The following is a 24,707-nucleotide window of genomic DNA, read 5'->3' on the forward strand; positions in this document are numbered from 1 at the left end:
TGCCCCAGCAGAGTCATCAGAGCTGTCAGACCTCCTTTTTCTAACCGGAAGGGGTATAGGGGAGTTTTTCCAATTAAAGTGACAATAATCGAAACGGGATTATTTATTTAAGTTCAGAGTTGCCACTTGGGATAATTTATGGTGTCCCAAGTCACCGGTTTGAAATCCTGAATCGAGAAAGTTTGACTCTACTTTACAGTTCACGAAACACAGAAATTCGGGTAAGGAATTATGTTAACCCGGGAGAAGGTATTAGGCATTCTCGGGTTCCGTAGTTTTAGCACGATCGCTCAACTATTATTACTGGCCTATTTATCTAATTTTAAAATATTTTTGAAACCTATGTACATTTTATCCCTTTTAAAACCGCTTTTAATAATCTGATTGTCATACAACTAATTATTTGATTACACGTTGTGAATCATGTCACGGGAATCGTACCCACGATCCACAACATGTTTATTTTATTAATAAGATTAAATTGTGGTCGGGTCACATAATTGCACCCCCGGATTTTAGAAATTAAGCATCACAACTACGTCACGGGATCTGTACCCGTAGCTATGATAATTTATTTAATTAACGCGGCTAAAGCAAGACTATGAGAGTTCAAAGTATTTTTCTACATTAATAAAGATATTGATGTGAGGGCCATAGACTATGTGATTGGATGGCACACCTCAACTTGTTCACAAAAAGTATTCAACTAAAAATGAATTATGAATGTTCAAGCTTCATCTAATTAAAGCCAATCTACAGCTACTAAATATAAGTAAGCATTTGGATAAATTAAGGCGCTTAATTATTCGAAAGAGTTCTGGGCCAGCAGTAAGCCCAATATCATTTAAAGATCTTTCAAATGGATAACAAGAAAACTGGGCTCGAGATTGAGCCCAGGGATGAGGACAAAAGCAAGAGGCCCCAATAGTTTTGAATGGCCAAGTACCATGCCCAGTCCTTCCATGGTCCAACTTCCAATTATTAGAGAAACCCAATTCTATTATATCAAACGTGAAAAACTTAACGAATTAAGGCTACTGAATAAAACAGGGCTCGGAATTAAGCCCAAAAAGTGAAAAGAAACAAGAGAACACACGTTGAGACCAATTTCAGGCGAAATGCCTTATATGGGCCAAGGTTGGGCCCAGCAACCTACAACGAAGGAAGGCCTTTACATTAAGGCCCACTGAGACTTAGTCCCGTGTAGCAGACACCACACAAAAATCCAAAGGTTTGAATAAAAACATATCATGGATCTTAATTCATCACCATTATTAAGACTAACAATGAAAGATTGAATCTTAAACTTATTCATGACTTAACTTGAAACTTAAACATACAAATGTTTCAATATTAAAGGCCCCAATGAGGCCCGTCTCCCTCTAATTTACCCATGGCAAAACAAAACAGCAATTTTGAACACCAAGGTGCATAGATGCCTAGATTATAAACATAACTTTAATGGCTTGCTATTAATAGTGACAGTATGGAAAGTTTACATATACAAACTAATCTTAGCAAAACATAAGATGATTCAACACATACTAAATATTAATATGAACTTATTGTGTATTAACCTAGCCCTAAATAATATTAAAACTCAAGATGACTTAGCTGAGGGTATTCATCCATTCAAGCACATACAGATAGCATACAATCAAAGGTTCTAACACAGTCCCAAATATTACAACTCTTAGGCATAGCAAAACTGTTCAGCCACACATGAAACAGCTAAACCAATTCTAACTTTCAAATTTAAACATTGTGACTGAATTATAGAATAAAGCATCAGTTTTAAACAAGCTTAAATGGATGGAAAGAAAGAACAAACAAAAGAAAGAAACAAAGAGGACATTAAACAAAACAAGATCTGGAGTTTTCAATTTCAAGCCAATATATTACATCTTCACTTTTGCATTTCAAAGCTTATGAGGAATACCTGAATACAGAAAATAGAAGAAAAGAATCCTGAAGTCAGCAGAAATGAACAAAAATAGAAGTCCAGCAGCAGTAGCACAGCTCCAAAATTAAACCATGTTTCAGTTTTTAAAATCCAAAAATTTCAAGAGAACTTGTTCTAGTTTTTCTTGTGAAAATCAGAGAAAATTCAGCTATTCAATAAAACAGTGCAGAACCTTTTTTGGGGGGTTTTAGGGTCTGAAAGTCTATCTAAAGAGTGAGAGAAAGATTCTATACATAAGCCCTGAAAATGCCATGTGTTGTAGAACAGAATTAGGGAATTATTCCCTCACACAGTCCCTAAAAGCATCTTTCTAACAAAATTGGGACAGCTGTCAGTCTCTAATTGGTTTCAGCATTTTGTGCTGGCCAAATAGGACCAATTGCCCCTATTCCAGAACATTCCTAAAGCAACCTTACCCTATTTCCCTTAATTTTAACTCTTGAAAGACCCTTAAAGTTCTTTTATTGTTCAATTGAACCTACCAGTTTCTAATGACTTACAAATTAGGGCAAACACCAACAAGGCCAGCAAATATCCAAAATTAAATCAAAAACATACAAACAGAGCATGAAACAATGCAATTGAACTTAGAGTACTAAGCATCCGAAACCTAAACTAAACTTAACCCTAACATGAATTAAATCATGATGGAATCAGCGGGAATTTTCATGCAAGGAAACATGCTAAAATATGCTAATTCATATTAAAACAATCAAGACGAACAAACACATGAAATTGGACACTGAAAATCCTAAAGCATGCAATTAAACACTAGAAATAAAAAAAAGAACAGAAAAACAAGAAGAAACAGAATAAGAAAAGAAAATCATGCTAAATTTAGCCTAAAAAGTTAAGAGTCAAAATTAGTATAAGCCAGTAGATAATAAAATATCTTGAACAGAAGCAAAAGAAGATCAGAAAGCAAAACAAAACAAAGAAATAAAGAGGAGGGAACTGATTCTTAATCGGAATGAGCATGACGCCTGAAGCAAATCGAAGAGTGACGAGGGTGATGAACTTTACTGGACATCAGTGACCTTGGTCAGAGGTCGGCGACGCTCGAATAAAGCCAAGACTAGCATTAGTCAATTGTCTGTAACCAGAACAATTGCTTAATGCAAGTCTCGAGTCAAATCGAGCCCTAGGAGGCAAGGAATGGGATTTAGGGTTTTCTTCAAAGGCTCAGATCTGGATTTAAAGAAAATAGGTGGGAATTTTGGGAAAGCTAATAGTGGATTTGGGAAGAGGAGAGGATGGGGGTTGCATGGTACTAATTTGGGGAAGATTGGAGCGTCGGAGCCGTCGTGAGGCGATTTTCCGGCGGGTGGTCAACGGCAGAGGTAGCGTGCGAATTTAGGGTGGCTAGGTTTTGGCTCATGGTTTGGGTGAGAGACAGAATAAGAGGGGTAATGGGGGGTCAGACCTGGTTCGGACACACATATAGTGATTGTACGGCCAGTTCCGAGCCGTTGGATCACAATTATCCAACGGTTGTGATGAAGTAAAGCAAAACGGGGTCGTTTGGTTTTAAAACAGGGGTAGACCGGGTAGGTTAATTATTTGGATGTAACGACCCGGTCGGTCATTTTAAGAATTAACACTCTGATCCCCTATTAACTCCTTTCCTTGTGTTTGTTTCTGCTATTTTGATTTGTCGAGATGCTTGGCTTTGAGTTTCGGAGAGTTTTGGAACATTTAGTCCCTAAATGAGAGTTTAAGTTTTAGAAATTGGACCTAGTCAGAGCAGTGTGAAGACGGCCTTGGAATGGAATTCCGTTGGTTCTGTTAGCTCCGTTGGGTGATTTCGAGCTTAGGGGCATGTCCGGGTTGTGTTTTGGAGGTTCGTAGCTAATTTAGGCTTGTAATGCCAAAAGTTGATTTTTTGAAGTTTCCGGTTCGATAGTGAGATTTTGATATTGGGGTCGGAATGGAATTCCGGAAGTTGCAGTAGCTCCATAGTATTGAATGTGACGTGTGAGCAAAATTTCAGGTCATTTGGACGAGGTTTGATAGACTTTTTGATCAAAAGCGTAATTTGAGAGTTTTTGGAATTCTTAGTCTTGAATCCGATGTAAAATTGGTGTTTTGATGTTGTTTTGAGCGTTCCGACGATTGAAACAAGTTTGAATGATATTTTAGGATTGGTTGGCATGTTTGGTTGAGGTCCTGAGGGCCTCGGGTGTGTTTCAGATGCTCAACGGGTCATTTTGGAACTTGTTGGAATTGCTGAACTGCTGGTATCTGGTTTCCTTAATTGCGTTCGCGCCCTTCCCTCCGTGTTCGCGTAGTGTAATTTCGGAGGATGATTTAATTGTTCTTTGCATTCACATGTTTTGGCTTGCGATCGTGGAAGTCTTCCCCCTCCTCCTTCGCGTTTGCATCCCTCTGTTCGTGTTTGCGTAGTAGAACTAGGAGTGGGGGTAATGTGACCATTTACTCTATGCGTTCGCATTGTCCTGTCCGCGAATGCATAAGCCTGCCTTTCCCTCTTCTGCGTTTGCATGCTTCATCACGCCTTCGCATAGCCCAGTTCAGGAGCCATCAGATTTTACTCTTCGCGATCGCGATGTACAAATACCTAGGCAGTATTTAAATAGCCAATCTGCGACCCTTCTTCATTTTTCTTTCATTTTTGAACGGGATTGAAGCTTTTGAGGGAGATTTTGAGGAAACTAAAGGGGAATCACTTGGAGATAATATTCTTGACTTTTTAACTCGTTTATATGTGATTAAAGGTGTAATTCGTGGTTAAAAATTATGGAAAAATCAGTGCAAAATGGTTAATTAGGGTTTGAGATTAAGCGACCTTAAAATGGGTATTTGAGGGGTCAATTGAACTCTGATTTTAGTGTTTTTGATATGTATAGACTTGTGAGAGTACGAGGATTCTGAAAATCTAAATTTTACCCGATTCTGAGGCGTGGGCCCGAGAGGCATTTTGGTTATTTTAGCTAATTTCGCGTATTAACTTAGAATTTGTTTGTAGAATCAGTTACTTGAAGTGTTATTTACATTATGCAATTGAATTGAATAGATTTGGGTCATTTGGAGTCGAGTACTCGTAGCAAGAACGTGGTTTCAATTTGATTTTGAGGAGGTTCGAGGTAAGTGGCTTGCCTAACCTTGTGTGGGGAAAACTCCCCTTAGGCTTTGGTATTATTGATAATTGAAATGCCTTGTATGTGAGGTGACGAGTGCGTACTTGTGCTAATTGTAGAAAATCCGGTTTTCATTAAGTGATTACTAGTATGTTTCTTTTCCTTAAGCATGTTTTTAGCTTAGGAAAGCATGTCTAATTGACTCAATTGCCTTACTTGCTCAAACTGCCTTATTTGGATTACGTGCAGCATGCTAGGTTAGAAATACCTGTTTTACCTTGGTATGGAACTTGAATTGAACTGTGTATTTTTCTTGTTGTTGGTGTGTGTTTACTTTGGGACTACAGGACGGTATCCCGGGAGATCCCCCTGTATGTTTACTTTGGGACTACGAAACGGTATTCCGGGAGATCCCCCTGCACATTTACATTGGAACTACGAGACTGCACCCGATAGATTCCCCTTGTACTGAGTATTTACATTTGGGACTACGGATCGGTATTTTGGGAGATCCCCTCGCATTATGAGCTGGACTACGCGACGATATCCCGGGAGATCCACTGGATATTTATATTTGGGACTACAGGACGATATCCTGGGAGATCCCCAGTTGTTATCTTTGTGTTGAGCTGTATTTCTTTCTGTGTTTACTTTGCCTCTGTAGTAGTTATTGTTGTCCTTTATATCATGTGTTACTTTTACTATTGTTCTTATTTATATTGTTTTGTTCTACACCATTTAACCTTATATTTTATTTAACCTCAGTAGGGCCCTGACCTTCCTCGTCACTACCCGACCGAGGTTAGGCTTGGCACTTACTGAGTACCGTTGTGGTGTACTCATGCCCTTTCTGCACATGTTTTTCATGTGCAGATCTGGGTACTTCCACTCAGATTTATCACGCTTGAGACGAGGCGCTTGAAGAGACTCTGAGGTATATCTGTCGCATCCGCAGACCGAAGAGTCCCTTTCTACTCTCTTTTTAAGTAATAGCTCTTCTGTATTTCTTTCCTTTGTTAGATATTCTGGAGTTAGACACTATAGACATTCAAAAGCTTGTGTTTCATGAGATTCCGGGTTTTGGAAATTGTTGTTAGTTTCGAGAGTTGTTATTGTATCTGTCGAGCGGCACCTTAAACACTATTTTATTTTAATATTTCAGTTTTTAATTATTTCTTCCGCAAATTTTTGTTTATTTTCTGCATTGTTAGGCTTACCTAGTCGTAGAGACTAGGTGTCGTCACGAAGGTTCACAGAGGGCAAACCGGGATCGTGACAAGTTGGTATCAGAGCTCTAGGTTCATAGGAGTTATGAATCACAAGTCAGTTTATCAGAGTCTCGTGGATCGGTACGGAGACGTCTGTACTTATATACGCGAGGCTATGTAACTGTTAGGAAACTTCCACTTTATTTGATTTCCTTGTCATGCGAAAAAATTTTATATCATAATTCTAAACTTCTATCTTATATTCTCTCGCAGATAGTGAGGACACGTGTTACCCGAGATGATCAGGTACCCGCACCTCCTACTGCAGCCGTCAGAGGCCAGGGCCAGGGTAGAGGCGGAGGACGCGCACGCGGTGCAGCCAGAGCACCCGCGTGAGCTGCCACCGAGGTACCACCAGCAGTTCCAGTCGGAGTCCAGACACTTGATACGCCTACTGCTACTACTACTCCAGCACTTTAGGAGACTCTTGCGCAGTTCATGAGCATGTACACCACTCTTGCTCAGGCAGGGTTGCTTCCCCTTTCTGCCGCTACATCTCAGGCCGAGGGAGGAGCACAGACTCCCGCCGCCCGCACTCCTGAGCAGCGAGTGCATGTTGATCAGGTTCCAGAGATTTTTCATGTACAGACTATAGTCCCAGGTCAGCCCGAGGACAGGGCAGCGGCTTTAGAGGATGAGCAGCGGAGGCTTGAGAAGTTCAAGAAGTATGATCCTCCGTACTATGGGTATATCATGATCGAGCGGGATTTCTTTCACTGCCTTCTAGCTTCGAGGAGCTGCCTATGAGTGGTGGCGTACCTATGAGTTAGACAGTCCGGATGAGGCAGCTTCACTGACTTGGACTCAGTTTACAGATATGTTCCTGAGAGAGTTTGTTCCTTAGAGCCTTAGGGACGCATGGCGCGCAGAGTTTGAGCATTTGCGCAAGGGTACTATGACTATCTCAGAGTATGCTGTCTGTTACACCAGCTTGGCTAGATATGCCCGAGCCTTGGTTTCTACTGTTCGCGAGAGGGTTCGCTGGTTTATTGAGGGGCTTATTCCTAGAATCAAGTCTAGCATGGCTCGTGAGTTGGAGATGGATATTTCTTATTAGCAAGTGGTGAGAATTGCTAGGAGAATAGAGGGTATGCATGCTAGGGAGAGAGATAGGAGAGGGAGGCTAAGAGGTCTCGAGAGTCGGGCCATTATTCCGGTACATGTGCCCCAGCTGCAGATCGTCATGGTATGGGTTAAATGAGTCGCCCCCGTTCATTCAGCTCTTCCAACAGCCAATGGTATTTCAGCTCCCCCTAGGCCTCAGGAACCTTATTATGCACCGCTAGCATCTACTGCGCCTCCTGCGCGGGGTGCTTTCAGTGGTCAGTCCAGCAGACCTGGCCCGAGCCAGTCACATCCACCACGTCCTCCTAGAGCTTGTTTTGAGTGTGGTGACACACGCCATATGGTGAAGGATTGCTCCAAACTTAGGAGGGGTGCACCTCTATAGACTTCTCAGTCATAGCGTGTCCCGCAGAATTCTCAGGCTATGGTTACAGCTCCAGTTGCTACCCTACCCGCTCAGCCAGCTAGAGGTTGAGGTCGGGGAGGTAGGGTCGCCCTAGAGGGGGAGACCAGGCCCGATACTATGTCCTTCATGCCTGTACCGAGGCTGTTGCATCCGATTCTGTCATCACAGGTATTATACTGGTTGTAATAGAGATGCATCGGTTCTATTCGATCCAGATGTGTCTTCTTATTTTTCTCCTCATTTGGGTGTACCTCGGGATTCTTTGAGTTTCCATATTTATGTTTCTACTCCTGTGGGAGATTCTCTTATTGTGGACCGCGTTTATCAATCGTGTTTGGTTGCTCTTAGTGATTTTGAGACCAGAGCCGATTTATCTTGGGCATGGACTGGTCGTCGCCCCATTATGCTATTCTTGATTGTCACGCCAAAACCGTGATGCTGGCTATGCCAAGTGTACCGCGTATTGAGTGGAGGGGTGCTTTAGATCACACTCCCAGTGGAGTTATTTCTTTCCTTAAGGCTCAGCGAATGGTTGAGAAGGGGTGTGACACATATCTAGCTTATGTGAGAGATGTCAGTATTGATACCCCTACAATTGATTCAATCCCAGTAGTACGGGATTTTCCCGATGTATTTCCAGCTGATCTTCCAAGCATGTCGCCCGATAGAGATATTGATTTTGGCATTGATTTGTTGCCGGGCACTCAGCCCATTTCTATTCCTCCATATCGTATGGCTCCTCCTAAGTTGAAGGAGTTGAAGGATCAGTTACAGGAATTGCTTGATAAGGGTTTTATTAGGCCCAGTGTATCACCTTGGGGTGCTCCTGTCTTGTTTGCGAAGAAAAAGGATGGTTCTATGCGTATGTGTATTGATTATCGCCAGTTGAACAAAGTTACAGTGAAGAAGTGTTATCCTTTGCCTCGTATTGATGATCTATTTGACCAGCTTCAGGGCGCACGAGTGTTTTTTAAGATTGACTTTCGCTCAGGTTACCATTAGTTGAAGATTCAGGAGCCAGATATTCCGAAGACTACTTTCAGGACTCGGTATGGTCATTATGAGTTCCTTGTTATGTCATTTAGGCTGACCAATGCCCCATCAGCCTTCATACATTTGATGCATAGTGTGTTCCGGTCGTATCTTGACTCGTTCGACGTCATCTTTATTGATGATATTCGGGTGTATTCCCGGAGTCGGGAAGATCAGGAGCAGCACCTGAGGACAGTGCTCCAGACTCTGAGGGAAAAGAAATTATATGCAAAGTTCTCAAAATGTGAGGTTTTGTTGGATTCTGTGGCATTCTTAGGCCACGTGGTATCGAGTGAGGGTATTCAGGTGGATCTGAAGAAAGTGGAAGCAGTGCAGAGTTGGCCCAGACCATCTTCAACTACAGAGATCTGCAGTTTCTTGGCTTGGCAGGTTATTACCGTTATTTTGTTGAGGGTTTTCATCGATTGTAGACCCTATGATCACGCTGACCCAGAAGGGTGTTCCGTTCCAGTGGACGGAACAGTGTGATGCGTCTATTGTGATGCCTCGGGGAATGGCCTTGGAGCGGTTTTGATGTAGGGCGGTAGGGTGATTGCCTACGAGTCCAGATAGTTGAAGGTACATGAGAAGAATTACCATGTCCATGATCTCGAGCTAGCTGCTATTGTTCATGCCCTAAAGATCTTGCGTCATTATTTGTACGGTGTTCCTTGTGAGATTTATACTGATCATCGGAGCTTGTAGCACCTGTTCAAGCCAGATGAGGTGGTTAGAGTTGCTGAAGGACTGATATCACTATTTTGTATCACCCGGGCAAGGCCAATGTGGTGGCTGATGCTTTGAGTCGTCGGGTAGAGAGTTTGGGGAGTTTGGCTTATTTACCAGCAGCGGAGAGGCCCATGGTGATGGATGTTCAGGCCTTGGCCAGTCAGTTTGTGAGATTGGATCTTTCGGAGCCCAGTCGGGTTCTAGCTTGCGTGATTTCTCGGACTTCCTTATTTGATCGTATCAGGGAGCGTCAGTTTGATGACCCTCATTTGCTTGTCCTCAAGGACAATGTTCAGCATGGCGATGCCAGAGATGTGACTATTGGTGAAGATGGGGCATTGAGGATGCAGGGTTGGATTTGTGTACCCAATGTTGATGGGCTTTGGGAGTTAATTCTAGATGAGGCACATAGTTCGCGGTATTCCATTCATCCGGGTGCCGTGAAGATGTACCATGATTTGAGGAAACACTATTGGTGGAGGCGGATGAAGAAAGAAATAGTTGTGTTTGTAGCTCGGTGCCTCAACGGTCAGCAGGTGAGGTATGAGCACCAGAGACCGGGTGGGTTGCTTTAGTAGATAGAGATTCCAGAGTGGAAGTGGGAGCGGATCACCATGAACTTTGTAGTTGGGCTCCCCTAGACTTTGAGGAAGTTCGATGCCATTTGGGTGATTGTGGATTGGTTGACCAAGTCCGCGCACCTCATTCCTATGTATACTATTTATTCTTCGGAGCAGTTGGCGGAGATTTATATCCGAGATATTGTTTGTCTGCATGGTATCCCAATTTCCATCATTTCAGATAGGGGTACTCAGTTCACATTACGGTTCTAAAGGGTCGTTCAGCATGATTTGGGTACTCGGGTAGAGTTTAGTACAACATTTCACCCTCAGACGGACGGACAGTCCGAGCGCACTATTCAGATTCTTGAGGATATGCTCCGTGCGTGTGTGATTGAGTTTAGAGGGTCTTGGGATCAGTTCTTGTCATTGGCGGAGTTTGCCTACAACAACAGCTATCAGTCTAGCATCAGATGGCACCGTATGAGGCTTTATATGGTAGGCGGTATAGATCCCCGGTGGGTTGGTTTGAGCTGGGTGAGGCTAGATTATTGGGCACAGACTTGGTTTAGAATGCTTTGGAGAAGGTTAAGGTGATTCAGGATAGACTCCGTACAGCCCAGTCCAGACAGAAGAGTTACACGGACCGTAAGGTTCGTGATGTTTCCTATATGGTTGTAGAGCGTGTTCTGCTTCGGGTTTCACCTATGAAGGGCGTTATGAGATTTGGGAAGAAAGAGAAGTTGAGTCCGAGGTTTATTGGCCCTTTTGAGATATTGAGGCGTGTTGGGGAGGTTTCTTATGAGCTTGCCTTACCTCCCAGCTTGGCAGGGGTTCATCCGGTATTTCATGTTTTGATGCTCCGGAGGTATCACGGTGATCCATCGCACGTGTTGGATTTCAGTTTAGTCTAGTTGGACAAGGATCTATCTTATATTGAGGAGCCAGTGGCAATATTGGACATGCAGGTTAGAAAGCTGAGGTCAAAGAACATTGCATCAATGAAGGTTCAGTGGCGGGGTCAGCTGGTCGAGGAGGCAACCTGGGAGACCGAGCAGGATATGTGCAGTCGTTGCCCTCATCTTTTCACTACTTCAGGTATGTCTCTATGCTCGTTCGAGGACGAACGAATGCTTAAGTGTGGGAGAACGTAACGACCCGGCCGGTCGTTTTAAGAATTAATGCCTCAATCCTCTATTAATTGCTTTCCCCGTGTTTGTTTCTACTATTTTAAATTGCTGGGATGCTTGGTTTTGAGTTTCGGAGAGTTTTGGGACACTTAGTCCCTAAATGAGAGTTTAAGTTTTCAGAAATTGGACCGTAGTTGGAGCAGTGTGAAGACGGCATCGGAATGGAATTCTGTTGGTTCTGTTAGCTCCGTTGGGTGATTTCGAGCTTAGGGGCGTGTCCGGGTTGCGTTTTGGAGGTCTGTAGCTAATTTAGGCTTGAAATGCCGAAAGTTGAATTTTTGAAGTTTCTGGTTCGATAGTGAGATTTTGATATCGGGGGCGGAATGGAATTCCGAAAGTTGGAGTAGCTCTGTAGTGTTGAATGGGACATGTGTGCAAAATTTCAGGTCATTCGGACGAGGTTTGATAGACGTTTTGATCGAAAACGTGATTTGAGAGTTTTTGGAATTCTTAAGCTTGAATCCGATGTAAAATTGGTGTTTTGATGTTGTTTTGAGCGTTCTGAAGATTGGAACAAGTTTGAATGATGTTTTAGGATTGGTTGGCATATTTGGTTGAGGTCCCGGGGGCCTCGGGTGTGTTTCGGATGCTCAACGGGTCATTTTGGAACTTATTGGAATTGCTGAACTTAATCGCGTTCGCACCCTTCCCTCCGCGTTCGCATAGTGTAATTTCGGAGGATGATTTAATTATTCTTCGTGTTCGCATGTTTTGGCTCGCGATCGCGGAAGTCTGCCCCCTCCTCCTTCATGTTCGCATCCCTTTGTTCGCATTCGCGTAGTAGAACTAGGAGCGGGGGGTACTGTGACCATTTACTCTATGCGTACGCATTTGTGATGTCCGCGAATGCGTAAGCCTGCCTTTCCCTCTTCCGCGTTCGCGTGCTTCATCATGTGTTCGCATAGCCAGTTCAAGAGCCATCAGATTTTCCTCTTCGCGATCGCACCTCATTTTACGCGATCGCGATGTACAAATACCCGGGCAGTATTTAAATAGCCAATCTGCGACCCTTCTTCATTTTTCCTCCATTTTTGAACGGGATTGAAGCTTTTGAGGGAGATTTTTGAGGAAACCAAAGGGGAATCGCTTGGAAGTAATATTCTTGACTTCATAACTCGTTTATATATGATTAAAGGTCTAATTAGTGGTGAAATATTAGGGAAAAATCAGTGCAAAATGGGTAATTAGGGCTTGAGATTAAGAGACCTTAAAATGGGTATTTGAGGGGTCAATTAAACTCCGATTTCAGTGTTCTTGATATGTATAGACTCGTGAGAGTACGAGGATTCTGAAAATGTAAATTTTACACGATTTCGAGGCGTGGGCCCAAGGGGCATTTTGGTCATTTTACCTAATTTCGCGTATTAGCTTAGAATTTATTTGTAGAATCAGTTATTTGAAGTGTTATTTACATTATGCAATTGAATTGAATAGATTTGGGCCATTTGGAGTCGAGTACTTGTGGCAAGAACGTAATTTCGGGTTGATTTTGAGCCGGTTCGAGGTAAGTGGCTTGCCTAACCTTGTGTGGGGGAAATTCCCCTTAGGATTTAGTATTATTGATAATTGAAATGCCTTGTACGTGAGGTGATGAGTGCATATTTGTGCTAATTTTTGAAAATCAGGTTTTCATTAAGTAATTACTAGTATGTTTCTTTTCCTGCTTATACTACTTGCAATTTAAGCATGTTGGTAGCTTAGGAAAGCATGTCTAATTGACTTAATTGTCTTACTTGCTCAAACTGCCTTATTTGGATTACGTGCAGCATGCTAGGTTAGAAGTACTTATTTTACCTTGGTATGGAACTTGAATTGAACAGTGTACTCTTCTTGTTGTTGTTGTGTGTTTACTTTGGCACTACGGGATGGTATCCCGGGAGATCCCCCTTTATGTTTACTTTGGGACTACGAAACGAAATTCCGGGAGATCCCCCTGCACATTTACATTGGAACTACCGAATTTCACCCGGTAGATTCCCCCCGTACTAACTATTTGCATTTGGGACTACGGATCGGTATTCCGGGAGATCCCCTTGCATTATGAGTTGGACTACAGGACCATATCCCGGGAGATCCACTGGATATTTATATTTGGGACTACAGGACGGCATCCTGGGAGATCCCCGGTTGTTATCTTTGTGCTGAGCTATATTTCTTTCTGTGTTTACTTTACCTCTATAGTAGTTGTTGTTATCCTTTATATCCTGTGTTACTTTTACTGTTGTACTTATTTATACTATTTTGTTCTACACCGTTGAACTTTATATTTTATTTAACCTTAGTAGGGCCTTGACCTTCCTCGTCACTACCCGACCGAGGTTAGCTTGGCACTTACTGAGTACCGTTGTGGTGTACTCATGCCCTTTCTGAGCATGTTTTCCATGTGCAAATCCAGGTACTTCCACTCAGACTTATCACCCTTGAGACGAGGTACTTGTAGAGACTCTGAGGTATATCTGTCGCGTCCGCAGACCAAAGAGTCCCTTTCTACTCTCCTTTTAAGTATTAGCCCTTCTGTTTTTCTTTTCTTTGTTAGATATTCTGGAGTTAGACACTGTAGACATTCAAAAGCTTGTGTTTCATGAGATTCTAGGTTTTGAAAAATGTTGTTAGTTTCGAGAGTTATTGTATGTGCCGAGCGGCACCTTAAACACTGTTTTATTTTCCTATTTAAGTTTTTAATTATTTCTGCCGCATATTTTTGTTTATTTTCTGCATTGTTAGGCTTACCTAGTCGTAGAGACTAGGTGTCATCATGATAGTTCACGAAGGACGAATCAGGGTTGTGACATTGGGCCTGGGTGGTTTGGGAACGGACTTGGGCATAAAATCAGCCCAAATTCAAATTTAAACCCTTTTGTTCAATTATCCTTTTTATTTCCTTTTTTCTTTATTTTTTTTCTTTAATTAAAAATCCTAAATTAAATCCCTAAATTAATTTAAATTATAAATTAAGCTAATTACCTAACTATAATATTTAAAAATTAGTTGATCCTAGATTAAAAGAGAAAAATTACTAATCTAAAATAAAAAGCTAAAAATGTAGAAGTGAACCAATTTTTGTGATTTTCATCTTAATAAAACAATTAACTAAATATTCCTTAAAATATGAAAACAAAATCTAATACAATGCATGGTATTTTTGGTATTTTTCATGATTTTAATAAAATTAAACGTGCACAAAAATACAAACAATTAATAAAAAATCATGCAAAAATTCTGTAAAATTGCAAACAATTTGGAAAAAACCTATTTTCTTTGTTTTTTAGGAGTATTTCATATAGAGCAAAAATTACGTGTTCATAGCAGTCTTCTCCATCATCTGTTTAACATGTTCTCAATTCTACCCATCTCATTGTTAGAAGAGATCGGACCTTGAGAAGGATAGCGAGGTGGATTGCTCGGTTGTTGGAACATCGGGGGCCTTTGAAAAGTCGACCTTCGGTTGTTGTTATTGTTGTTCCACCCTCCTTGGTTGTTACCTCCCCAATTGCTCTGATTGTTGCCACCCCAATTGCCTTGATTATTGTCTCCCCAGTTGCCTTGGTTACCTTGATTATTCCAATTGCCCTGATTATTGTTACTACCACTCCAATTGCCTTGGTGGCTTTGGTTGTTTCAATTTTCTTGATTTCCTTGTGACCTCCATTTGTTGTTGATTTTGTCCTTGAGTATTATTTCTTTGTCCTTGATAATTGTTGACATATTGCACTTCTTCTTCTTGGTCATTGAATGAATCACCTTGGTCATACCCACTATCATCTTGCATAAATTGTTCCCGATGGCTTTGCATTTGTTGACCTTGTCGTCTCTTGTTTATCATCATATTCACAGCTTCCATCGCATTCACTTGTTTCGTCTCTTGATCCTATTGAAGCTGAGCTTTGGCCAATTGATTCATTGTAGTGAATGACTATTGAAGCTTCCATCATATAGTTCCTTGTGTAGGTGAATGATATTAGGGTCACCTTGAGGAATATTGGCTCTACTTTGCCATGCCGATGAGGTATCCGCCGTCTCATCAAGAATTTCACAAGCTTCGGCATAAGGCGTTTTCATGAAGTTCCCACCGGCGAGTTGATTTATCACACATTGATTTGTTGTGTTGATCCTCCTATAGAAGGTTTGTTGGATCATGGCCTCGGTCATATCATTATTCGGGCACTCTTTAACCATGGTACGATATCTTTCCCAAATCTCGTGCAATGGCTCATTGGGCTCTTTCTTGAACACGAGAATCTCATCCTGAAGTGTAGCCATATGCCCCGGAAAGAAGAATTTGGCAATGAATTTCTCCCCTAACTCATCCCATGTATGGATGGAATGATTGGGCAATCTCTCTAACCAATCCAATGCCTTTCCTGTAGAGAAAAAGGAAATAGCCTTAACCGCAGCGCCTCCTCGGAGACATTGGTTTGCTTGCTCCCCCAACAAGTATCGACGAACCCTTTGAGATGCTTATAAGCATTTTGACTCGGAGCCCCGGTGAAGAACCCCATTGCTCAATTAGTGTAAGCATCACATTGGTGATTTGTATGTTACCTGCCCTAATGGGGGGAATGATAGCACTTGCATAACTCTCATTCGGCAATACTCGGTGTCCTTTCGCTCTTGGTGGAGGTGGGGGAGGGACGGGAACATTATCATGAGGCGGTTGGCCTCGCCTATTTGCTTTGGGAAGAACCTTGATGGGCTTAAGGTCTTTTAATCTATGTTTTGATTATCAAACAAACTTTTTGTATAGAACCAGATAAAGGACCTGAAGCATGCCCGATACAATCATTCAAGTTAATCAACTCAAGATAATTTGGGCAGTGTTCCTTTAGATTCACAAGAACCAGATTAGGGACTTAATCCCTTGGTGTTCCCCTGATAGAAGTATAAGTCAACTATACAGCTGGAAAGCAACTGTAGAAAGTGACTGTGTGCAACTATACACGCGACAGTGCAACAGACAGTGCAGCAGTCACTTCCCATTGGGAAGAGGCATGTACTAACCAAGAATTGACATCACTATTGTGAATTGACATCACTATGGTGATGTCTTTTGTAGTATAACAACCTGGTGCAAGGCACAAGACAACACTTGAGCATTTTCAGTGATATTCTTTCAAGTGCGAGAAACACCTCTCTAAAGAACAAAGATGCTGCAACCTCAAGGACCAGATCCAAAGATTGAAGATATCTTAAGTCCTTAGGTTTGTTGAGTCTTTGTTATTTGTTCTTCACTGTAATTCCTATCTTGCTTTATTAGAAGCTTTGTTTTAGGAAACTCAAAATAATAAACCATCTGAGTTTGTGTTGTGATTAGAGTTAGTCATAGGTTGAAATCTTTGTAACTAGTGAGTGACAAAGTGGCTTGTGATAAGTGTATTACAAGTTAGAGTGATTGAAGTTTTTGTAACTAGTGAATGACAAAGTAGCTTGTGATAAGTATATTACAAGTTAGAGTGATTAAGTTCTTTGTAACTAGAGAGTGACAAAGTAGCTTGTGGTAAGAGTATCACAAGTTAGTTGAGTTAAATTCTTTGTAATAGAGTCATTACAAAGTGGATTGTAATAGGTGTTTACAAGTTAGTGAAGTTGAAATCATACTAGTGTAGGTCGTAGTTTTTTGTGCCCTTGATTTGGGATTTTTCCACGTAAAAATCCTTTGTCTCATTTACATACTGGTTCAGTAGTTAGCACTGTGGGAACTGATATAGGACCAGATCTCTATACAGTTTGGTTTATTAGTATTTGCAGTGAAAACTCATAGAGGACCAGGTACTCTATAGTATGGTGGATCCATATAAACTAACAATTGGTATCAGAGCGGGTTATTTCTAAAAGGTTAAAACCTAGAAAGGCTCTCAATGGCTGCTCCACTTAACTTTGAGGAAGGACAATCAACCTATAGACCCCCTGGATTCAATGGTAGTATTACGGCTGGTGGAAGACTCGTATGCATGATTTCATAATGGCAGAAGATTCAGAGCTATGCGACGTCATTTGTGATAGTCCACATGTTCCTATGAAGAAGCTTGGAGAAACTGGACCAATGGTGCCGAAAAACAGAAAAGAATGCAGTGATATTGACAGAAAAGCTGTAGAAAAGAACTTTCGTGCCAAGAAAATCTTGGTATATGGTATAGGACCTGATGAGTACAATAGAATCTCAGCATGTGATTCTACCAAGGAAATATGGGAAGTATTGCAAATGGCACATGAAGGAACTACTCAGGTTAAATAGTCCAAGATTGACATGCTCACCGCCGAGTATGAGCTCTTTAAGATGAAGAATGATGAGTCTATACAAGATATGCACACTAGATTCACATCTATCATAAATGAGCTTCATCAATTGGAGAAGTTATTCCCAGAAACAAGCTTGTAAGGAAAGTTCTCAGTGTTCTACCTGGATCTTGGGAGAGTAAGGTGAATGATATCACCGAAGCTAAAGATTTACAAACTCTAACCATGGATGAGCTGATTGGAAATCTGAAGACATACGAGATGAAAAGACAGAGAGACAGTGAAAGAAGACAGTCGAAGAAGGAGAAGAACCTGGTGCTCAAGGCTGAAAACAATGACTCAAGTGAAGAAAATAGTGATATGGCCTATCTGACTAAAAGATTTCAAAAGATGGTTCGAAGAAATGGTGGTATACCTAAAAGAGGTAGTACAAGCAAACAAAGAAACTATGATCTCTGTAACAAGTACGGAAAGCCAGGGCATTTCATCAAAGACTGCCCACTTCTAAAATAGGAGCATTACAAACAAAACTCGGACAAAGCAGCAAAAAGGAACCCGGTTCTTGACAAACAATTCAGCCGAAAAAGTGCAACTGACAATGTAGTGAAGCAAGCTCTTGCTGCTTGGGGAGACTCCTCTATTGAATCAGAAGGGGAACCAGATGCAGAAAACAGTTCCATGATGGCAGTGGAACATGAAGCAAAGGAATATGATTCACTGTTTGCATTAATGGCTCAGTCTGATGATGATGAAGAGGGTGATAATGATGAGGTAAATTTCAGGGATGTTCTGAGAAATCTGAAGTCCTACTCTTCTAAGAAATTGATGTCATTAGCAAATGTTCTAATTGATGCATATTATAGTCTTGTTAATGATAAGGATGTCCTGACCATAGAGTTAGGAGATGCTGAACAATCTAGAGATGATCAGGTGGTCTGTGTGGTGGATTTAAATGAGACCATATCTAATCTTGAAAAAGAAAAGGAAGCTCTAACTGAAAAAATAAATAGTGTAGAAAATGAGAGAGATGACTTGACGATAGTGGTTGTTGACTTGAAGGAAACCATAAAAAACCTAAGCAAAGAAAAGAGTGCCCTAGAAGAGAAAATTGTTGATACTGAGCAAGCAAGGGATGACTTTTTGGGGGTTATCACAGATCTAGAGGAAACCATCGAGGGACTCAAATATGAACATAGGCATGTAAGTATTGAAAAAGGGAAGGGAGTAGCTAGTGAAACACACATCAAACTTGAAAAAGAATTAAATGATGTGAGAACTAGTCTATGTGGTGAACTCAAGAAAAATAGGTAGCTTCAAGTTGAATTGAAGAAAGTAAAAATTTATCTTGAGAAATCTCTCAAATGGACATGGTCCTCAGATGTTGTCACTTCCATGTACTTCAACAATAGTGGAAATAGACAGGGAATCGGGTTCCAAAAGGAGAATACTCCTTACAACCCTCACAGCAAGTCACAATTCCTGATAACTGGCTTTGTACCCACTGTGGGAACAATGGACACTTCAAAGAAAATTGCTAGGCTAGGGTTCAATCTATATAGAAAAACAAAGTGTTTGCTGAAAAAGTGACTACTAAAGAAGGACCAAGTGCCACTCGCAAAAAACGAATATTGCCTGCATGGACTAGAAAAACTCTTATTCATCCCTTTTCTCATTACAAGGGACCCAAACTAGTTTGGGTTCCTAAATTTAACCCATAATTTACATGTGCAGGGAACAGTGAGAGGAAGCAGACTGCAATGGATCATGGATAGTGGATGCTCAAAGCACATGACTGGAAGCACCACAGATTTCTTCTCACTGAAAGCCCTGCAGGAAGGGAATGTATCCTTTGAAAAAAAGGACAGGGTACATTCTCGGTGTTTGAAAAGTTGGAAAGTTTCTTTGACACTTAAATTGAGAACGTGTACTATGTGGATGGCCTGAAGTACAATCTCCTGAGTGTTTCTCAAATCTGTGATAAAGGGAACAAAGTAGAGTTCTTATCAAAAGTGTGCACAGTTGGCGAAGTGGTCTTACTAGCCAAAAGATACAAGAACATCTACGTTGCTGAATTTGAATCTCTACAAGATGGTGATATGAGATGTTTGAAGTCTATTGATGATGACGCAGAACTTTGGCATAGAAGATTGGGGTATGTAAGCTTCTCACTTCTGAATAAATTGATTCAGAAGGACCTGGTTCGTGGTCTGCAAAATTCAAGATTCACTTGGACAATGTTTCTTCGAACAAAAGATGAGACTTTCGAGGTATTTGTGGCCTTTATCAAAAAGATCCAAGTGAAGATGGAATTGAAGGTAACATGCATCAGATCTGACCACGGGACAGAATTTGACAACGCCAAATTTGATGAGTTTTGTAACAAAAATGGTATCACTCACAACTTCTCAGCACCAAGGACTCCACAGTAAAATGGCATTGTTGAAAGAAAGAACAGAACTCTGGAAGACATGGCACGAACAATGCTCATTGACAGTGGAATCGCCAAAAAAATTTTGGGCAGAAGCAATAAACACTGGTTGCTACTTGGTGAACAGGTGTATGATCAGGTCTCTCCTAAACAAAACCTCCTATGAGCTGCTCAATGGAAGAAAACCAAAGCTAACTCATCTGATAACCTTTGGATGCAAATGCCATGTTCTCAACAACGGGAAGGACCAGCTTGGGAAGTTTGATGCAAAAAGCGATGAAGGAATCCTTCTGGAATACTCCCCTCAAAGCAAAGCCCATAAAGTCTACAACAAAAGGGCACACTGTGTGGAAGGAAGTGTTCATGTGTTATTCAACGAGACACCCTCCTCTAACAAAGAAGGAAACAGTGATGATCAAGATAATGAACCACTTTTGGCCCCTGGGAAATATCTGATGCTTCAAATGTGAAGGCTGATATGATGAGTCAGATGAAGGAGACAGGTGAAGACAATGCAACATCCTCCTCCACTTCTCGAAAGGACCCTGGTACTTCAATTACTACCACTAAAGCTGAAGAAAGAGTTGGAGATTCAGTGCAAGGTACTCCACAAGTAGCAGAACAAGGAGTGCAGGGAAATCCACTTAATTTACTCAGTTCCTCTACTAATCAAACTTCAGTCCCCATTTGGAAACACAAAAGCTCTCATCCACTTGATAATATAATCCCCCCTTGATTTTGGAGTTCAGACAAGATCAAAAAACCAGAAATTCCCTAGCCTTCTCTGCATTTCTATCCCAAATAGAACCCAAAAATATCAAGGAAGCCTTGAAGTATGCAGACTGGATTACTGCAATGCAAGAGGAACTACATCAATTTGAAAGAAACAAGGTTTGGCACCTGGTACCTAGACCCCCATACTGAACCATCTTAGGGACCATGTGGGTATTCAGGAATAAGCTGGATGAACATGGAAATACTACAAGGAACAAAGCAAGGCTTGCTGTCCAAGGATATAATCAGGAGGAAGGGATTGATTATGATGAGACTTTTGCCCTAGTAGCTCGCACGGAACCTATTAGGATCCTCATTGCCTTTGCTTCACATATAGAATTCACCCTATTCCAAATGGATGTGAACAAGTGCCTTCCTGAATGGTTTTCTCAAGGAATAGCTCTATATCAAGCTACCTCCAAGTTTTGAATGTCATACACATCCTGAACATGTATTCAAATTGGATAAGGCACTGTACGGATTGAAGCAGGCCCCTAGAGCCTGGTACGAGATACTATCCAAGTTTCTCTTGGAAAATGCTTCACAAGAGGAAAGATTGACAATACATTGTATTTGGAGAAACCGAGAAAGAACCTGCTCATTGTTTAAATTTATGTGGATGACATCATATTTGGAGCTACAACTGACTCATTATGTAAAGAATTTGCTAAACTCATGGAAGTGAGTTTGAAATGTGTATGATAGGGGAATTATTGGATCTTTACTCTACCTTACTGCCAGCAGGCCAGACATTGTATTTAGTGTGGGATTATGTGCAAGGTTCTGTCACACCTCCTTTTTACACACCCGAAGGTATATGTAGGGAGTTTTTTCAATTTAAGTGACATTATTCGAAATGGAATTATTTATTTATCAGAGTCGCCACTTGGAATATTTTAATTGGTGTCTCAGGTCACCAGTTTATTTTTAATCCCAAATCGAGGAAAACTCGACTTTCCTTGTGAAGTCTGCGAACCAGAAATTCTAAGTAAGGAATTCTCTTAACCCGAGGGAAGGTATTAGGAACCCTCGGATTCCGTGGTTCTAGCACGGTCGCTCACTGTTATTATTGGCTTAATTATCTAATTTTAATACATTTTAAACTTATGTGCATTTTTAATTTTCAAACCGCTTTTATTTAATTTTAGGAAGTTTCAACGTTATCTAAAACACGTCTTGAACCACGCCACATGAAATGCACCCGCGGTCCACGACACATTTTATTTAACGCTGTTGAGATTTGGATTTGGGTCACATGAAATGCACACCCGAGTTTAAGGAAATTAATTTAAATTGCGCGCCTAAAGCAACTACGCACTTTAAAGTTTGCGAGGGCCATGGAAAATTTAATAATGGCACACCTCGATTTTAAAAAAAAAAGTTAAAAATTAATTAAGTGAGGGCCATGGGTTTTGGGATTATTGGGGAAGAAATGAATTATTACTAAACGTCATTTGTTCTTGAAGTAATGCATTTATTCAAACTTTTTTTAGTGAAAAAAACTATGAAAGAAGGAGTTACTATAGCAATTGAAAATATCCAACATAGCCAAACAAAATAAGGTCCCTGGTTAAATGCAATTTTTACAATGATGATCAACTACCAGACAAATACACTATATAATTATATGAGTAAGAGGATGAACATGTAAGTTCTTAACAAAAATGAAATGAAGTCGTATTAACGTTTTAACAAGAAACAGAACATGGAATGCTAAAGGCATATTATCTAATAACTTAATAGAAGATGCTTAAACAATTGATTCTTTAGCAACAATATTATTCACGGCCAAAATTGTGGATTGGACTTAACTGAAGCCTGAATTGTCATGAAAATCCACTGATTAATGATTCACTACTTCAAACTCACATGTACTATGACAGGATCTTAATTTAGACGTAAAAATCACAGATGTCAACAAAATGAAATTCTGGTGCCGGAATCCAATGGAAACAGCTACCCTTAATTTAGCCAACATAAATACCTTATGAATCTAACTGATTTGAACAAATCAAATTGATGCGTTGTGGTCACAAAGAGCGCAATATCACCAACAACACTTTGAAAGATAATCCAGCAAATAAAACCAAAATTGTTCTGAAAGTATTGTCCATCATTTCTCATGGGATTTAATAATTACTATAAAGATGGCAAGTCACAAATTCAAAGAATAACAGTCGAATAGGCTAAGAAACATGTCGAATTTCATATTAAAACAGATCTGAAAGTAGTTTAAAAGAGGACATACCAAGTTGTTCAAAGAACTAAATTTAGAAGAAGAGACCAAATAAGTGCTGAAATCAGTAAACCGGAGCTCAACAACAGCGGGGTCGATCCCACACAGCTTCAATTTCAGAAATCAAAGCACAAATCCCCAGCTGTAGTCGTTTTTTAGACCCACCTCAACAAAGACTCCAAATAGCGTTTTCTGTTCAAAACTCCTTGGAAGTTGAGGAAAGAGCAGTAGATGAAAAATCGCCAAAGCTACTTAAGCTAATCGTCTCCATTGAAACTCAAAAAGCAGCGCCGTTTTCCGTTTTTCTAAGGGTCTCAAGATCTTTTTTTTTTTTTTTTTTGTAAAGAAAGGGAAAAAGTTGCGCTAGGTCTAGAGATGGGGAAAAGATATGATGGTATTTTTTTGTCTTAGGTCTATTTAATGTGAGGGATTTAGGGTACAAAGAGGGAAAGGGTTAATGGGTTAATGGTTTGGGCCTTTAAAATGAACTAGGGATTTAAATCAAATGAGTTGTTTCAAGCTGACCCAGTCCGATTTTGAGCTACAAAATAGCCTTTTTGCCTTTCTTTGTTTTCTTTTTTTTTTCTTTGATTTTAAAAATCCAATTAATTAAAATCCTAAATCAATCTATTTTTGTAGAAATTAAAATTCTTTATCTATTTCTAACATTAAAACAACTAATTAACTTAAAACTAAAGAAAAATACTAATTTTAAAGACTAAAGTCTAAATATGTAAAAATGACAATTTTTTGTGATTTTTGCTTGATAAAATTAATTCCTACATGCGCATTGAAACTAAGATGACATGAAATTAAAACGTGATAATTTTTTATGATTTTTCTATGATTTTAAAATATTTAAAATGCATGAACTGCAACTAAATAAAGAAAAAATTCCTAAAAATCAATAAAACTTATTTTTGGTCTATTTTTAGGAGTTTTCTTCATGTCTGGTGGTACTGGTGGCCACATCTGGTGGTACTGGTGGTCGTCCATCCTGATTGGTAGCGCGTGTCCTCACCATCTGTGAGAGAATAGAACAACAGAAGTTTAGTACTCGATCAACAGATTTGCACGATAAGAATTTCAAGAATATGAAGTTTTTTCCTAAAGGTTCTACAGCCTCTCGAGGATAAATACAGACTTCTCCGTACCGATCCGCGAGACTCTACTAAACCTGCTCATGACTCGTGAGACCCATGTAACCTAGGCTCTGATACCAACTTGTCACGACCCTAAACCCAGACCCGGTCGTGATGGCGCCTCTCATGAAGACAAGGTCAGCCGACACTTTCCCATTCCAGTTTTAAGCATTTAAACAATAAGAATTAAGTCTAAAACGTAATAAATAACCCAAAGGTAAGCAGTGACAATGCAAACAATTTGCGGAATACAACCCAACAGCCCGATACCGGGGTATCACTAGTCATGAGCATCTATCAATCCAACACAAGTCTGAAAAGCCTACTAAACTGTTACAGAATAACTGATAAAGAGATAGAAATGAGATAAAGGGGGAGAAACACGGGACTGCGGATGCCAAGCAGCTACCTCGTGGACTCCGAAGTCTGCCAGGAGCTCTCAACTCGCGCTAGCAGGATCAGTAACACCTGAATCTGCACACGGGGTGCAGGGAGTAAAGTGAGTACTCCAACTCAGTGAGTAATAATCATAAAATAAACGACTGAGAGATATGAAAACACGTAGGACACATTATAGGCTAT

The 24,707-nt window shown here is 40.6% G+C and overlaps 1 long non-coding RNA gene across 1 annotated transcript; it reads right to left on the minus strand.

Annotated features, from left to right (window-relative positions):
• Nucleotides 1-1,606: 1,606 nt before the first annotated feature.
• Nucleotides 1,607-23,439, minus strand: LOC142162781 (uncharacterized). The gene is made up of 2 exons (XR_012694176.1): nucleotides 22,996-23,439; nucleotides 1,607-1,939 (listed from the first exon to the last, which is right to left on the minus strand). It is a non-coding gene; the product is annotated as an uncharacterized LOC142162781 (long non-coding RNA).
• Between the last annotated feature and the right edge of the window lie 1,268 nt (nucleotides 23,440-24,707).

This window comes from Nicotiana tabacum, chromosome 8, assembly GCF_000715075.1.
Source record: "Nicotiana tabacum cultivar K326 chromosome 8, ASM71507v2, whole genome shotgun sequence".
Lineage (NCBI taxonomy): Eukaryota > Viridiplantae > Streptophyta > Magnoliopsida > Solanales > Solanaceae > Nicotiana > Nicotiana tabacum.